Genomic DNA, 19,435 nt, shown 5'->3' on the forward strand with positions numbered 1-19,435 from the left:
ATTCCAAATACTTTTCACAATTTTCAGATTGGGCATTAATAGTATCGCAAGAATAATCTTTATAATTAGCGTACAAAGTAGTTTTCTATATCCTGTGTATCCCGTAGAAACCCGTGCCGGCGGTAAAACGCATCGCTGTTATCTTTCTTTAGAAGTGTACCCCCAGGTAGTGGAACTTTATCATGTATCATGTCAGATGCGTTGCCCTATAAGTGATGACTGGCTTGGTCTTTGTGATGGGAAATGCAAAGTGATATATATAATCTGATGATAGTCGAGTCAACAAGACAGTGCAGGGCATGGGTTGCTATTGTCTCGGACTATTGTCGTCGGCGCATGTACACTAAACAAGGCTCGTTGAAGCCCAAACCCGGGGTGGTTCTATTGGATAGCTGTATACTGTACATATGTGCTACAGATGGCCGAAATGCCCGGGAGCGTTTTGAACAATAGTGTCTAAAACGGGGTACACTTTTGGACAAGTGCCTGAATGGAGTCTACAATTTCTTCATTGAAATATAGCAAAGTTAATCCCTCAAAATCACTAACAAGCGTTGTTCAAGTCACAATCGTTAATTCCGATGGGATAATTGCTCATATGGATATGGGGTTTACATGTTTGCTATTTTGTAAGGGGGAGAGGTCCAAATGCAGCGTAAGCTGGTAGTACACATTTTTAAAATACAAAATCGTCATGTTATAATCGCCTAGTGTATATTTTATATCGTGCGTGAGTTTGTATTATTTTAGTTGTCTGACGTCAGACTCTACCAATATGAAGTAATAATTATAAATGTATGAATTATTAAAATTATAAATAGCATTTTTCAAGTTGTGAATAATTATCCGACTAAGAGATGGCTTATTATGGCTGTATCCGTGTGTATTGGGTTTATATGTTTAGTGCCACAATGGTGTCTGGTGTAATTAGTTGGGTAGTGATGTACTTTGAAAAGTTTAACAAATCAATCAGAAATACTGGATTTATACATAGACCCTTATAGGGCCCAGGATTTAGGGCATTGTTTTACCGAACTGAGGAAAAATGTTGGGGCCAACAACTTCCGGTGGTGGTTACATGATATTGACCTTCACTGCAACAGGTATTTCAATCTAAGGCAGCTCCGCGTCTTTGACATTTACTTTTCAAACTGCATTTGTTTGTTCAGAGAACATCAATTTTGTATTCTGGATTCTAAGAATAAGTAATCTGGTTTATCTAATAAGATGACACTTATCATCCTCTGAGTTTGCTTTCAACAAGTATGGAGCTGTTCCTCAATTAGGGAATCTACCATTACAGATGTAGGTGGGTTGGCTCATATAGAGCCATATCTCTCACTCCTCTTCAAATATCTGTTCTACATGAACTGTTTACATCGATAAATAATGAAATCACACACAGGCTGAACAGGGGTGGGAGATATGTGTGCGTTTTATCGGCCATTAATTTAAAGTTTTAATGTGTAATATATATATATATATAATTTGTACATACACACGGGTGCCTCGTTTCCACCAATCGTCTCATCGTTTTCACTTTTTGCAAAGTTTAAAAAAACACCCATGAGCATGAATAACGGATACCACCGTCTAAAAAATCCCAATTCAACAATTTGAAAAAATGGGTAATTAATACTTATACGAGTTTGAGGTTATTTAAAGTTGGTGGTTTAGTTACCACACACTCGTAATAAGAGTACTTTGATATACCTCCAGTCAGAAGGTCTACACGAATAGGAAGATGTAGTAGGCAAATATTCAACTATATCAGCTCCTTTTTTGTACCAAACATATAAATTTTCTATTGTAGGTATCCAAGTTACTCTCGAAAATTAGTAACGGATTTTTCATAAAATATTAAAATATGATTAATTCCTATACAGTGCACACAACTGGACGCGCAATGTCAAAATATACTTTCTAACACCTTGGTATCCATAGTATTTTGCGAGATATTTCTGAGGGACAACAACCACGAATATTGAACTTGAGAAAACTGAAGTAAACAGGTTAGTAACCAACGACTAGATATTCCCCCATCTTCTGTCACTGGCGTATGGGCATCATCAGCGGTGGGCTAATGTGAAACATGGCGTATAGTATTCTATATTAAGGTAGTTCGCTACCATTAAACATGAACAAAATTGATCACAGTAAATCATTCGAAAATTGTTGCGTGATGATTCGCATACACACTTTCACGTCATTTATATTTAACGTTTTTACGGAGAAAGAGGAATGTTTTTTCAAGAAAACATAAGCAAAATAATCTAAAAAGCGGTCATTTTGGAACATTTTCCATAGGATTCTATGTAAACACATTATTCTATGGATAAATTATACAAATTTTCAGAATTCTACCATTTTTCGTGATCATAGCCACTGCATATGCACCTTTCATAACACTACGTATCTTTATTTAGCATAGGTCACTGAGCAACATGATATGATGAAATGTTTCTGCCACAGAGATCTTGTAAACTATTCAAAACCGCATTTTTGATGAATTTTCGAGGTAGTTTTTGGAAAACTTAGTTTGGTGACCATGTACTGTATTTTCAAGAGTTTATTTCAGAATTTTGAACATTACAGTAACCCGCACCTCTTGCTGTATTTTATGTTGGTAGCAAACTACCCTAAGAGCATGGATGCCATTGTCACGTGATTTTACATTATTTCAAAATATTTCAGAGAGTAAGGTAACACATAATTCAAAAATTTGTATCAAAATATTTTAAGTATGTATTTTATTTTTAGTAATATTTTAACAAGTAATGACATTATATACAGATTGTTTCTATGTTATGTTTTAAAAACACAACAAAAAAACAAATATTCTTTTTAATATTCTATTCAATGACAAGTTCTCAAGTAATTTTTCATTTCATTTTAAAAACTTTTTTGCGCTTTCTCGTGCACTCACTTATTTGTGTAGCTAAACCCCCTACTTTTTGAATGGACTATTCACGATTTGACCATTAAATATGCAAATAAGAAACATGGCGACTTGCGTTTGAAAACATTGCTCCGCCGAGAATGCTTTGCTTATGAAATATCTTGATTTGCCATCTGTATTATTGCTTGGTGTTGATGTGTTTCGTTCAGATTGCTGTGAACTAATAGCTCGGATTGTCTGATCGTACAAACCCGTGAAATCACCCGTGACACCCAGCAAAAACAAGCTTTGAAGATCGCCGCGCTGTGTGAACGCTATATCCCTAACTATAACTACGATCAGTGACTTCGTGTTGAGACAAACCAACCGCGTTTCCGCTTTGCTGACCATTCGGGAACAGAGACCAGTTTGAGAAAGCATGCCAAATCTACCTAAATCCGGGGAAAACTGATTATTGCAGGAGGTAAGTGTCGTTTTTAGGCTGTTTTCTTGTGACGTGTATGACCCAAACTCTTCGCTGTTGTTGGAGGACCAAGTTTATTGCGCTGACCCCAAACAAACTTCACAAGTCATGTGAAAACGAATTCAATTTGGTTTTAATTGGTTGTCGCAATTCTGCAGCAAATTCAATTGTTTGCTGAGTGGTCACCAAACTCCCCCAATTGCGTGTGTGTTCCACTCGGGAGCAAGTTCTTTCCGAAGTGGAAAAACAAACAAAGCGTTTCCGTATGAAATCGGCAACTCTCTCTTGGTGGATACTGAATGGCAATGACTTCCATTGCGCCGACAAAATCAGCATGTCAGCTGTTCAACATAGGATATCAACAGTTGGAGTACTTACAAGTAGCTCGTACGATAATAAACAAATAACACGGACTGCACGCCAAGGTTGACACTATTACTGTGTTTAATTACCATTGGATAGTTCTGTTTTTATTGACATCGAACACTTTTTTTGAAAATAACACGGAGAAACAAGAGACTTGCCCGTAGTGTTTTCTCATGGAGAAATTGAGGCGACCGTGGAGAGCCTTACACGGATACATGATTTTTTTTCATTGATTTAGACAATCATATCAAAGTCAAACAGAATTTGTTTTACTTGTAACCTTTGGTGCATGACCAGCCAAGACAGCTAAATCCAGAATCAGTTTTTATATTAATGAATTCGTACAACCCAACCCACACAAAACTAATGTCATGGTCATTCCTTTATTTTTCGTTGAACTCTTCGTGCACCCTGCTGGCCAAACAGTACCCTAATTTGTAGGCATTTGACTTCATTAAATAATCAACCCATCGAGCCACATAAACGACAGCAGTACACGGTTCATATCAAAAGAATCATTGAGTTGCAGAGGAATTCCTTTTTCCACTCTCGGGGTAACCATTCATAGGATGTGGCCGCTTAACAATGACTCGTACTCACATGTATATCTTTCATGTTTCTGTATATTTTTTTACTGTGATTTGCCATAGTCAATGACGTAGTGACCAGTGATCAGGCGGAGAGTGCGTCCCACTCATCCAGTCTCAATGTACTTAGTCTGTCCAAGTCATTGACCTGTTGTCTGGCATGCTTATATAAATGCAGCATTGGCCATAGTTATTGATTCTCAAACTTTATTTTTTCCATTGAATATTTGCGTCATTATGTGTACATCTCCTTTTTGTGTTCAAGCAACTTCAACCTTCAGTAGGGTATGAACTTGGCACTTGCTGTTCATGAGACTGGATTAAGATTTTTATTTTACCTGGTGGTTCATTTCTGTAAGTGAAAAAAATAAACAAACAAAATTATACAAATCTTCTTAATTTAAGAGGTTTGCACAAACGCAATGAACCCCTTCTGTTTCTGTTCCTGGTCCTGCCTATTGATCTGGTGCAGTACCTGTAACCATGGACGTCCATGCTGTAACCTACAATATATCTAAGTAACTTTCTTGATCCACACAACAACTATTACACTGGTGACGATCCATAATATGTTTAAATCAGGTCATGATAAACTTTACATATTTACCTAAGATAACAATTCCTTTAACATATATTGATGTTTTATAATCTTTGGATTAGATTTTGTCTAAGGCTTTAAACAGTTTGATATAAGTGCATTTATTGTACAATGTATATTATGAGTGCATCTCTCCTATCACAGCACTTCTAAGCCAAAAACATTCATTTTGGTTGGTTTTGAATATTATTTTTAGATCTTTGTTTTGTCATTTCTTTTGACAGCATTTATATTTATATATTTCATATTATTAAGCTTGTGAAAATATTATATATTTATCTATTATCCTTAATGTAAATGCTTCAAGTTCCCAGTGTATGACTTATAGATGTGGAAATGGATTGGAATTACTATTAGGGTTTTGATGGTACATGCCAAGCACCAAAGCACCAAAATCCCTGTACATGTACCGTATGGAATACGGGGTCAAGATTATCTTCGACCTTTTACTGTAAGCGCAAATGTAATTACCGCTGAGTCGCTCACAATAACCTTTGATGCACTGTGTCTTCCCGAAACTATTTTGTAAGTGCTCGTGGGACCAGTCCCAAGAAACTTGTATCCTGAATTTAAGATCGTTTGATAGCAGACAAGTAGAAATTTCAGTGCGGTTCGAAAAATTGACTTTCATTAAGCCAGTATACATACGCTGTGGGTTATTCTTTTTTTCATTTATTTTGGCTCATTTTACTGGAGGAATAACTTTGTAAAAATAAAATCTATTAAATAAAATACATCTACAATTTCAGGTACATGTATCTGTGATAATGAATCAAATACAACTAGATTGGTGTTTTTCATCGATAATAAAGCATTCTACAGTAGATGAAAGACTTTTATACCGTATTTGCTGTGTTAGTAGCGCATACTCTTACGTAATTGACAGTGTGAAGTAATTTGTCAAATCAATTCATACTTTTAATGATATACAGTATACAATACATGCAGCTGTTGGTTTACATGAATTTCTTGTAGAAATGCACTTCTAATAGAGCAAATACTGTAGCCAGTATTCTGGAACTAACATAACATATCTGAGCTACCAAACAAGTTTAGTAATTAAAAAAATTGAATCATCTTTATTGCACATTGTTATAAATTTGACATATTAGTGAATACTTTGGATACATTTATACATGCATTCATTGTATTACCATTCCGTTAAATAAAAACAAAAAAATCTACATAGTTAACATTAATAGTTTGCGAGTTTTATTTCAAAGCTATGATGGATAAATTCTGTATGTATTAATTCGTTCATTTTTTGAAATGAGTCGGTAGTATAGAATTTCCAATCATGCTATTCAATAGAAGCGACTAGTGTATCACAGTTTGTGGGGAGCTTGGTGATAAGTACTATAAGCTAACCGTGTTTAGAGTTACATTTTCACAGTTTGATGCGGCTCTCAGCGGAATCTAACAAATGTAAACATGTGAAACGATGAGAACTTTAAATATAGACAAGCGATTGGGATGAGTCAAATTCCCACTACATGACACGTTTTATCGTCTACTAAGGGTATGTTTTGAATCCCCTATAAAGTCTGTTGGTAATTTTCTACAGAGTGCTTTATTTCTGTTTCACACCTCGCTTCCGTAAATCACCCATATCCTATTTACTTGCTAGTAAATGCAATCTATCCGCCAGTGCAACTATAAGAGCAAAATGAACTGGTAAATTGTTCTTATCTTTATTATAAGCACGGCTTGCAATGTAAAAAGTCTTTCATGTGGTGCCCTGAGGTCATCGCTTTTCAATACAGTACAGTACCTTCATGCTGTGAGTGCTACTTAAAACATTACGTTAATATTTTAAAATGATACTAAAAATACTGCATTTTGTGCGCTCTCGTTTCTCCATTATTCAATAAATCGGGTCTATTTTTCTTCCTGACATATAGTCAACTTGTTTGCACCAAAAATCATAGAAAATCATTTTATTTGCCCTGAATAGCCTAATCTACTTAACGCATTCAAGAAATTGATTCGTCAGCAAAATATTGGACAGTTTGGTAGCTCAGTAAAAATATGCAGTTGAGCTGTGAAATTTTGTCCTGTGAATACTGCTTAATCATAAACATTTCTGAAGCCAAAAATTCAATATTGGTTATTACATTGTTGTTCTATTCAACCATTATTAATGAGTTGTTATCAAAACTTGTAGCAATGTTAAACATACATGTATTTTTTGCAAAGCTTTTTTTGATTACCGGAAATACAGAAAAGGTTCCTGGCACCTGTTACACGTATGGCATACAATAACATACAATAACAGATAAGTTGATTGATTTCAAATTGTACAGATGTTTGGTTAAGTGGATACTGTGTTCATATTGTGAATGCTTTAAATCAAATCTTATGCTAGATACATTTGTACCTTTAATATATTCTAGATAACTGACACATCTCCAATAGAAGCATACCTAAAACAAAATTTACATTTGTTGCATATGAAGCAATGAAATATTACTTGATGTAAAACATGTTGAAATATCTACCATTTTAGCGAATTTGACTTAACGCAAAAATTCTAATTTAGCTAAAGTACTGTACATGTGTATCAACAGTCTCTTTTGTTAAATTAGCTACATCTTGAATTAGGGAAATTACGGGGTAGCTAAATTAGCTAGAATAACATGCTAGCTAAAAAGACATGTTTTACAGTATTTTGACCATAGCAACATCTGCTATTTACGGAAAAATAGAATAGAGTATACTAATTTGCATAACAATGTATTATGTTAATTGCCTCTAGTGTGTTCATTGTTATGTTAAACTAGTTCTATTGTTTATATACAATTAAATACTGTAAAATGACTAATTTTAACTTTAACTCGCTGATTTACCATTTCAGGCATATTCAGTGTGTTTTAAATTCACTGTTTTATCATTTAGATAATGTGTTCTACCGGTATGCTAAATTTTACATATTCACTGGGTTTTAATATAGCGCATTTTCCAGTCAGCGAAATAAGCAAAATTAAAACCCAGTGAATAATTAACCCCTTTACAGTACGGTTAAAAATAAATAAAAAAAAAAGTTATTTGTTGATGATTGCTCCATTACCAAGTATGAAATGTTGACATTTGATTGTGAAGTTTAGGTATGTACCATGAACATTAATTTGTTATCCTATGCAAAACACTTGTTTCACCACAGACTGTGACACCATTGACAACCAGTAAAAACATTGTTTTTGTCATTTCACGTATACTTGAGAATTGTCTCGTGAAGTGTACTGTATTCAGGAGACAACTTTATTCTACATGTCTTTTGAAAAAAGTGGTTTGCCCTGAGAAGGGCAATTTTGTGAAGAGAGGGTGTTGGATCAGTCATACGTTAAAATAATAGGTACCTTCATCACATTTTAATACATCTTTTAGTTGTTGCATATGTGTGATTAAAACCAACTTTAAACCAGGAAATTGTTCATTATATTTATCACTATTGGCTGGCATGAAATCCAGTGATTCACTCTACCTACCCATCATGTTTTTTTGGGATTAGATATACGTTTATTTTTTTGGCAAATAAGCCCAAAATTATTTATTTATGCAAATTATGTATCATCCAACCAATGTTTAATCTTTTTTTTTTATATATAGTGAACAATCTGATCAAAATAAGTTCCTAGTTTTGGTTTTAGTTATTTATAGTTAAAACTGAGAATTTACTTAAATTTTGTCTGTTGGCTCCAAAATGAGTGTTCATTTCCAGAAATATTGAAGAATATACAAGATAAAAAGTGCAGAAAAATTTGGGCGAGAAAGTCTGGTAATGAAAAGGTTAAAATACAACTTGTTTTTACTACAGTGAGCTTTTATTCATGAAATGCATGCAAGTTTATTACTGGGGTAATACAGTATGTACAGTATTCAAATTGAATACATTATATAATGAAAAAATATTATCTAATTGGAGATGCTCTATTTTAAATTAAATGTGAATTCTTATCGATAACAATATGTGTTTTTCTTCCTGCAAAATGATTTGATGTAATGCATACTTTCAGTATAGAAACCAATGTAAAATAAATAACAATGCAAGGGAACTACCATTTTCAAATTTTAATTTTTTTATTTCCAAATCAGTTCTCCCTTTAAATGGGAATGAAGTACTGTGGAATTCTTTATTTTCGCTGAAAGAGCCTTTTGAGCATTCTTTATGGAATTTATTTTCACTAATTTTTGATGAGTTGAATGTGAAATATAGGAAAAAAAGTATATTCGCTGGATTTTATTTTCACGGAATCATCCCTTCAGGGAAAATAGCGAAAATAAATTCCAAGCGAAAATAAAGTATTCTACAGTATATTGAAACCAAACAAATATATTTATATAATAATTTGTTGTTGTTGCATTGCACAAAATAAATAAGGGAAAATACAGAAAGGTTCACAAAAATTGACCAAATGGTGCACCAAAATGTTCTCCCCCTAGAAACACATAAGCACCAATAATTCATCAAACATTGTACTGATAGTCACTTTAATAATTTAACTCATTTTCTTGAATTTAGCGAGTTATTGGAAGTGAAAACTTCAAACTGCGATAATTCCTTGCAGTAAAAATTAAGCTATTCACAGTGTTTGACAGGTGAAAAAAACATTTGAGGGCTAACAGGCTTTTAATTGAAAATGTATTGATCATGCATTCCATGACATTTAAATTGCAATTTAATAGTAGTAAATTTACTTTAATTTTCCCTAGCCAGTGGCAATAAAAAGTAATTAAAGTTGTTTACTAACACGATTGCTCAGGTCAAATGAAAACCCAAGAGTTGCAATAAATATCAATTAAACCATCTCCTTTGATTACTGTGTTTTTCAACCTCATCAAACATAACCATTATAGTAATTTAAACAACGACACAGCAAAGTAGGTCTGCTTATGATAGCTATTACCAGGTGCATAATATCAATGCCATCCATCAATCTTAACTTTATTTCTAGTCTGCAACCTGATATACCAGTATTAAACAGTATATCATTTACATGTATGGTGCGTTTGATAGAGTTTTATGTAAAAAAACTCGTTTTTCTTGAGTCATGAATGTTCCCAGTTCTACTTCCTGTGAATGTCTCTTATTCATGGTCATTCATGTTTGATTTCATTAATTTTATTAGCATTGTCTGCGTATTGGATTATAGTAATTAAAAAAAAAAATTGGTGATCAGTATTCATATACATTGCTATGGTAACAACCTCGTGAACCATTACTGCAGAATCGAATATTGCTAACTCGAAGTGCATTGTGGGTAAGCAGCATGATCTGGGGAGCTGTTTTGAATTTTTAAGACTGGCAATTAACCCCATAGTGTAGGCGAGTAGACCAACGCTACTTATGATATTTATACACCATTCTCTATGGAATAGGTGGAGAGTAATCTGATATACGTATTTGAAATAATTGGACAAATATTAGCAAGGTATCAAGGGGTCCACTCTGAGATTATTTTATGAAAACGATATCCTGGACTTGTGGAGTTATTTTTCTCTTTTGTTCCTTTAAATTATAAACGATTAGTTCCTGAATTGAAAATGGTATTTTTAACTTGCTGTTTTGTGATAATTTAGGATTACCGTAAAAACTCTAATAAAACTTTGCCTGCTCTTTCATAGTTTATTGGCACAGAATTGTGCTGTTTTTTGTTCTACAAAAATTTATCTACTGCAGATTTTTATTTTTGGAGCAACAGTTTGTCTCAAATTTAGGCTTTTGTCAATAAAAACAGTTTAAGACAAATTTAAATTTTGTGCTACTGAACATGTTTTTGCACTTATACATGTATGCAATGCATTATGGGAGATAACCTCCCATTGTATAAAATGGAAATCTAGTATTACCATGGAAACTCACTAAATGATATGTCAATTTTTTGAAATGGTTTCACAATGTTAGATTTCATATCAGTATATGACTCTTTCATCCTTTGTGACCAAGCAAAATTTTGAGATATGAATAAATAATCTTACCATAGTAACCAGTGTAAAAATGACAATTTTGACCAGTTTCCATGGCAATCATCTACTATCGTGAATGTACACAAAAAAAAAACTTGCTTTTCCAAGTTTCTAACAGCATTGCTGATTAATATTCGGTCATGTTTTGATACAAAGAATGTTTTTTTCGGAATGAGTTTTCTACATGTATTATCAAGAACTAATGTTTTAGAAATAAAATAAAACATTTTTACCATAATTTGTCAAAAGTCTGCAAATACAGATGCTATATTAAAACTGAAAGTATTTATTCAGCCTCTCAGTATATATTATATGTCAATCATCGTTGATGTATATGGTGTTCTCACCTATGATGAAACACAAAGCTTGAGTTTTATTTTAACTCTTTGTTGAAAAAAATGTGTTCAACCCAGACTAAACCCGGGTTAGTTTAGCTTGGGTCTAAGAGCAGGTCTTGACCTCAAGTTCTGCGTTTTAAGCCTGAGTTGAGACATACCCTAAATGATATCAACTCATTATACTACAAAATGGCCGACAACATCCAAGCAGTTCGTACACACGGCAATACTTGGTCAACTGATGAAAATGAGTAGAGAGTGACATGATTTAATGGAACGTCCAGAGAAAACAACACCATATTGTCTACAATGGCGCTAAGCATGGGTTTTTTTCTGTAGCAGTTCAAATTATGTTGATTTCTACCTCAAATTACATATATGACTTTTTACTGAAAAAGTTTGTAAGTGCTTTAAAGTATAGGCCTTCATTGTCAAATATGTTTATATCAACCTAGTTTAATTAATCACCCTAGCAACAATTGTTACCATGGTTACATAATATGAAAAGGTAATTTCGGAATACCGAAGTATGTATTTAATCCTGAGTCTATGAGATTAGAATGCTTTCCTTTAATACATACATGTATCCAGTCAACCTCATCAGAAGATTTTCTGCTAATGTCGCGCATTATTGAGTCTTCTGCGAACTCAGCTGAATCATTGCCTGGTTTACTTGGAGCGATCTCCAATTGATTGACAACGCTCATGTTGTTGTCATTTTTAATCAAATTCTCCGGTCAATAGCTGGACTGTGATTATATTCCCTGGGAATTGTGCCTAAGCATTTAAGGAGAACAGCGATAGTCAGAGGAAATTGCATGAATTCTAGGTGTAGACATTTGAGTGCATAGATTAGTCTGGCTTCTTATTTCGTTAAATATTTGTTCACATTTACTGTATTTTAATCTAATTAGCATTGATATCTTTCTGAGTTTTGGATTGGGCTTCATACTTTTGTTTTTGTTTGTGCGCTATTGCTTCTGCGACTGACAGATACATGGAGTGCAAACAAAATGGCCACTAGTTAGCCATCTTTTATCAGATTGCATACATGTAGTAACCATGCATTCTTATTCGTTATTGATTAAAGTTTAGGCAAACTGGTAAACTTCGACACAGCTGGACATCCATCTTTTATCTGATTACTAAACAAGGAGTGAGGAAATATGTCATGTCTGTGTTCATGACTCAAACCTTTGTGCGTCAAACTCAACTTTGTCTCTATTTACAAACTTCAACACACATACATGTACTGGTACATGTAATTAAACACACCTGCAGGCAAATTTTTATTTTTTTACAAAATTATGTCCATTTGGTACAAAATTAACAAATAAATTCTAGAAAAATCATAAAAATGTGCAAAAAGTAGTGCCAAATTTGTGGAGGGATAAATCATTATGCTCAAAGGGTTAATCAAATCTTACCATAATTGAGTAATACAACTATTTTTTTTTTAGTAATTTGACCAATGGCTGGCCAGTTGTGGCATGCCATTTTGATGGAAACTTGCTTCACTGATCAAGCTATAAATAACTAAAAATACTGCCAAAAAATAAATTAAATTTTAAAACACTAAACTTCCAAGGAATATACACAATTACATGCAAGAGGAAAAAGAATGAGAAAATGTTTTATGTCATCTTCATCAGTTGTCCAAATTCTTCCAAAATTTTAAAACTAAATATTCTCTGATTTGTGATTTTTTAATAAGTACCATCCTTAGAGAAAGCAGTTGGCATGAAAAATATCATTAGCATTCTATATGGTTGAATTTGTAGCCATGGAAACGACCATCAGTTTAGATCCATATGGGTTCCGTGAACAGTATTAATTCTACCTTTAAAAATAACAATATCCAGAGCAAGCCTGAATTTATTTTAAAACTTGCTTAATGATTTGTGTCTAAATAATCCCCTTGGTTTATTCACAGTCAGGTAGTTTGGTGGATCACATGCGACATGATACAGGTACACAAAGAAGTGACTAGGTCAAACCATATGTTTGCAGGTTTCCCATTATTTTTTGTGTTTGACTGTATTATTTGAATAGTTATTTTATTAAATTGATATGCCAGTAACAAAATAGACTGGCCGTTTTAGCATATGTTTTGACGGTTGATAGAGCTTGTAAATCGTGACATGATAGTGGCATGGATCCTACATCAGTTGTTCACTTAATTGACCATTGGCCAATTCTGTTTGAGACTTTATCTGTTCTTTCGTGATTTGTCTTTTGCACGATGTGTTTGCTTTGTATTGTTTATATCCGTAACAGCATGTTATACTACTATAATGTGGCCACTACAAGAATAATGATGACATCACGATCATTATATTGTTTCTTATAATATTCTGGAAACAGTTTCATTTTCATTGTTAAAAATTGCACGTTTCAATAATTTAAGGGTATTTGTCAATGATAATCACTGTTATTCAGTTCTTAATACCCAAGTAAAATGTTCACTGTGATTTGGTTCTTAGTACCCAAGTAAAATGTTCACTATGATTTGGTTCTTAGTACCCAAGTAAAATGTTCACTATGATTTGATTCTTAGTACCCAAGTAAAATGTTCACTATGATTTGGTTCCTAGTACCCAAGTAAAATGTTCACTGTGATTTGGTTCTTAGTACCCAAGTAAAATGTTCACTATGATTTGGTTCTTAGTACCCAAGTAAAATGTTCACTATGATTTGGTTCTTAATACCCAAGTAAAATGTTCATTGTGATTTGGTTCTCAGTACCCAAGTAAAATGTTCACTGTGATTTGGTTCTCAGTACCCAAGTAAAATGTTCACTGTGATTTGGTTTTTAGTACCCAAGTAAAATGTTCACTGTGATTTGGTTCTTAGTACCCAAGTAAAATGTTCACTGTGATTTGGTTCTTAGTACCCAAGTAAAATGTTCACTGTGATTTGGTTCTTAGTACCCAAGTAAAATGTTCACTGTGATTTGGTTCTCAGTACCCAAGTAACATGTTCACTGTGATTTAGTTCTTAGTACCCAAGTAAAATGTTCACTGTGATTTGATTCTTAGTACCCAAGTAAAATGTTCACTGTGATTTGATTCTTAGTACCCAAGTAAAATGTTCACTGTGATTTGGTTCTTAATACCCAAGTAAAATGTTCACTGTGATTTGGTTCTTAGTACCCAAGTAAAATGTTCACTGTGATTTGATTCTTAGTACCCAAGTAAAATGTTCACTGTGATTTGGTTCTTAGTACCCAAGTAAAATGTTCACTGTGATTTGGTTTTTAGTACCCAAGTAAAATGTTCACTGTGATTTGGTTCTTAGTACCCAAGTAAAATGTTCACTGTGATTTGGTTCTTAGTACCCAAGTAACATGTTCACTGTGATTTGGTTCTTAGTACCCTAGTAACATGTTCACTTTGATTTGGTTCTCAGTACCCAAGTAAAATGTTCACTGTGATTTGGTTCTCAGTACCCAAGTAAAATGTTCACTGTGATTTGGTTTTTAGTACACCTACTTGTACATTGCCAGCCTACAATGTAGATTGCTGACTTATTTGCTACAATGTATGCAAAACTGGACATGTTTCTGATTAAGTAGTAGACATCCTTCCGTCTCAGGAGACGATGGGTTTGCGCCCAGTAAGTCACTCACTCAGTCTTCGTGGTCTCTACAGGGCGCAGACTTGGGCATGTGTGTATGGAAACCTAGTGCTGCCCAGTCAACAAGGTTTCCCTCTCTTCCGCTCCGACGAAGTCCAAGTGGAATTGGCCTTCCCATTGAGTCTGTGGCACACTCACCCAGAGTAGGGTGTCGACCCTTTTGATGTTCAGCCTAAGGTAGGATTTGAACTTGGGTCTACCGATCATGAATCTGATTCGACAACCACTATGCTACCAGTGACTGGTTTCTGATTTGGTGTTTGAAAAACTATGGTGGTGAAATGTTCACTGCTATAAAATCTTGCAAGTTTTGCTGACTCGGAAATCATGAACTTATTTTCGCTTATGAAATTAAAGCAATTCATAGACTATATTGGCTTCTGCGGAAACGTATATGTACTTACCGGTAATTAAAGAAATTTGAGAAATGATGAATAGTGAATTGAACATGTGATTAAGTGTCACCTAGCACGGACAGGAATTAAAAAACTCAGATTCACCAATATATTGAGTTTAATAGTATGTGGCATGTTAAGAAATGATATTGCCATGGAAATTGTATGTCGCTTTGGTTCTTTAACATCTTATAAGGTTTCTAGTACGCATTGTTGAGATTAGCTTTGATAATTGACCTTCCATTCAAACAGCTTTGCTGAAACATAGCTGCTGGTAAAACATACAAGTAACCATCTAGATAAAGTTTATGAAAGTTTAAAAATAGGCAGAAAAGTGATAAAATACCACCAACTTTATTATGTGGTTTTTATGATGTGACACTGTGTAATCACAAAGTTGAAAACACTTACTTTATTTTTTGGCTGTTTTGTATTGACTATATTTGCACTGATTTTTGATGAGTTGGATGTAAAATATAGGTATAAAAGATATTCTTATCAGATTTTATTTTCACAGATTCAATACAAATCATTGAAAATCGTAAAATTTAGTTGCAGGGGTGTCACCTGCAGATGCGTCCAGTCGGTATTTCTTTCGCGATCACATTAGTTTTTGTGATCTTAAAACATCTTTGCCAGTCTAGAAAAAACCTCTTTACATTTACATACCAGGTTGAGTAACAGAATGAAGACAACAAATTTCATTTGCATACTGATTTTTTTTACCCCCCCCCCTCCCGAGCAGTTCCCAGTGCAGTTGGGTTTACATGTATCACATATCACATCACCAGCATCTGTTTGTATGTTCGTCTGTCCGTACAAGTCATATCAGGAGTACTATAGACTATGCAGATAGACACTCGCGCAATGTTACAATAACATTGTACCATAAAGAAAAAACCTCCATGATGTCACACTAGATCTGATCAATATATTTAGTGCCCATATACAAATGTACATGCATGGTCATGTGACCTTGTTATGCATAAATATCATATCTGGAGATAAAAAAACATTCTCGCTATTTATAATTCAAGCTTTTCGGCTGTTTTTTTTTTTTAACAACATACGTCTTGGGAAGGAGTTCTAAAATAAAGACCTGTCGTCTGAAAAATGTCTGACACCAAAAAGAATCATTTTAATGTCTGCATGATTGTACATGTAATACATCATATCGATCTTGATACCCACTTCAATGTGCAACAATGACGAAGGTATTTCAAATTGATTTGTCTCTATGCTGTATGTGTTTCTTTGCATCTATTGGTATGTTAAATGACACATCACATGACTCGTCACATGACACTAAGCAGGATGAGATGTACTAACAGATGAATGTCCAAATGTTATAATGCTTGTTATTTTTGACATACCAAATGCAATTGGTTTTGCTAAATCAACACCACCCTGCAGTGTGTTGGCTACCCTGGTGATTGTAATGCTGTCCACCTGTGCTGTCCCAGGCTCAGAGATGCTGGGATTGTCAACAGTTTTAAAATGAACAAAAACTGTGGGTTTAATTTAGATGGTCAAAGTAATTTCTGATATAAATGAAACCTTGTGCTGATGTTTTCTTGTTAAGTACATTAAAGTACATTGCACGATTCAAAATCTGCACTAAATTTTCCTTTGATTACAACTATTTTTGAGAGTAAAAAAAAGAGGTACTATGACCACTATGAATTTGTTGTGTAGTTTTTACTGCATTGAAAATTATTGTAAATGATTTTTATGTTCGTTTGTTTTTGTCCATATTCATAGTCACTTAATTTGTAAATTATTGGTATCCTTTTTCCTGGTTTTTATATCCACTACCAGGTGTGAAACACAGAGTCCCGAAAATTCATGAAATTAAAAACAAAAAAAATCACTAGTACTTTTTTCACAGTTTATTGAGCTGTTTAAATAATCTGCTCGTGCCCTTGACTGTTTTGCATACTTGCTGCTACATTAGGTTTATAAAAAAAACAGTTTCTGTTTAACGCTGAAATTCCCATGCGTACTAGTATCAGTGTTAGCAATGTACTCAGTATAATGGCGACAGGTTCCTAATTGCCTCTGAAAACTTGACATGAATTGATTTCTAGTCAATCGTAGTATTGTGACAATCATCCTTTTCTGATTCAATTTATTTCAGAATACCTGCTGCTCCTGACAACTGTGGCAGCTGTCACGAAAACTCCAAATTAATAGCATGCCCCTGTTTGAACTGTCGTAATTGTCTGTCTCTTGTCCCATCAAACATTCAACACTTATTCATACAATGATGTCACGTCAATGTTACATCAAATTGTAAATCCTGCACCCAAGTTTTATTTTTTTAAATTTCTGAGTTGAATATTATGTTTTTTAGCTTTTGAGTTTTTTTATTGGTTTTCAAATTAATCCTTGTAATAATATTGTATTATGTCATCAACAAATATAACATTGGTTGTTTTTTGACAAGTTTGATGCCACATTTGTATTATTAATATATGATATTTCATGCGTACTTCATACATCAGGTTGGTTTCTAAAGGAATTCCTTGTCAAAGACTCCTGTCATGTTAACAACCTAGCCCTATCTTTGTTGTGCCACTCAAATTCCTTTCTTACTCCTCAGCCACCTCTTTCTACATGTAGCGAGCTGCTTTTTGACCGTGCCTTTTGTCTAAAACTGACCCAGTTTTCCATGACTGGAAGCAAATGCTTAAAAGAGATATTCATGTTCATTGTCTGTGACTGCTTGCATTTTTTCCAAATTACTGAACTAAAATAGCTGTTAAAAAGGCATCGTGTGCACCAGGTGTAGGTGTGTTGTTGCACAGTTTGTGACTTCCTGGCTATGGTTGAACATCGAGCCTTTGAGCTTTTACGGTACAGAGTTGTGCTTATTTTTCAACCATGGATATAGTTTTTCTCGTCACTTTTCCAAATATTATTTAAAAAAAAAAATCAAAAGAATACACAATAAAACCATTTATTCTCATTTTGTTTTTATTTTGTGAATGTAATCACTGATTTGGACTCTTCATTTTTCTTTCCAAAGTTTTGGTGCAGCATTTTGTGCATATTTTGTGTTTACCTAAAATTTATTTGTTAGTTTAAATCAGACTAACATAATTTCCTTTTGGTTTTACCTATTGATAACAAGTCTTGAAAAAATAAGTGATAAAAATTATATTCACAAATTTGACTGCCAATAAGTTGTATTGTAATTTAACATAGATTTAATTTAGTAGATTTAACTTATCAGTGAAAATCAAAAAAAAATAAAATCCAGTATTAAAAACAATTAATGCATCTGGAGTATTACGTTTACGTTGATGCGAACAATTATATAAATCTTGGAGATGAAAGTGATTGTGAAATAAGTGGGAAATGAATAATTGCCGTGCCGTCGGCGTGTCATGATTGTTAGCTCTCATACACTCTTAAATAAAGTATTATAGTTCCATTAAAGTATAAGATATAGCTAAGTGGTTTTTAGTGATAGCAGAATGCCATAAAATGCCATTTACTTGTGATAGTCTATATTTTAACATACTGTAAAATACTTGATTTTAGCTGGAATTAATTTTTGCTGAAAAAACATTTTGGGTGATTTGTGTGGAATTAATTTTCTCTGATTTTTGACTAGTTGAATGTAAATTATAGGAAAAAATGTATATTCGCTGGATTTTATTTTGACTGAATCAGCAAAAATAAAGTATTTTACAGTACTTGGTGAATTGTTGACATGGACTCTAATTCTATACATGTACATGTAGATGGCGTTCTGTTTGTGGCATTGCATACTAGCCGATTACAATAGTTTAATTTGCAGTAAGTAATATTAGACTGAATTAAATTTTATGTGAATTCCCCAAGGTAGGTATAGTAGTCTTGTTAAGACAATACTGGATATGAAACTATTACATGTCACTTATATGGCATTTATACAGAGTGTTTATTCTCTTTTGGAATTTGTTCCCACCAAAGAGGTGAAGTTGAGAAAACTAAAAATTCAGTGAAAGGCTCTGAATAGAAGCTATGCTAATTCATACCAAATTCACTATTAAAAATAGCATGTAATTATTTAAAAGTTTTTAACTGTCTAATAGTTGAATGGTGAGCCAAATTTTGATGAGAAAAATAAAAACCTTGCCATACGCATCAATTTATTTATCAGAAATATTTTTATTTTGGTTTACTGTACCATCATTATCGT

General features: G+C 33.6%; 1 protein-coding gene and 1 long non-coding RNA gene across 5 annotated transcripts in view; one reads left to right on the forward strand and one right to left on the reverse strand.

Moving 5' to 3' along the window:
• The window catches only part of LOC102802515 (uncharacterized), a 494,330-nt gene that overhangs the window by 188,423 nt on the left and 286,472 nt on the right, over window positions 1-19,435 (reverse strand). The gene's annotated exons all lie outside the window — the stretch shown is intronic.
• Window positions 2,990-19,435, forward strand: part of LOC102801330 (uncharacterized) — a 149,048-nt gene continuing 132,602 nt past the window's right edge. For all 3 annotated transcript variants that reach the window (XR_014930436.1, XR_014930438.1, XM_085503404.1), the window contains exon 1: window positions 2,990-3,362. The gene's annotated coding sequence lies outside the window, so the exon portion shown is untranslated. The remainder of the gene's footprint in view (window positions 3,363-19,435) is intronic.

This window comes from Saccoglossus kowalevskii, chromosome 9 (genome assembly GCF_978046115.1).
Source record: "Saccoglossus kowalevskii chromosome 9, keSacKowa6.1, whole genome shotgun sequence".
In the NCBI taxonomy this organism is placed as follows: Eukaryota; Metazoa; Hemichordata; class Enteropneusta; family Harrimaniidae; genus Saccoglossus; species Saccoglossus kowalevskii.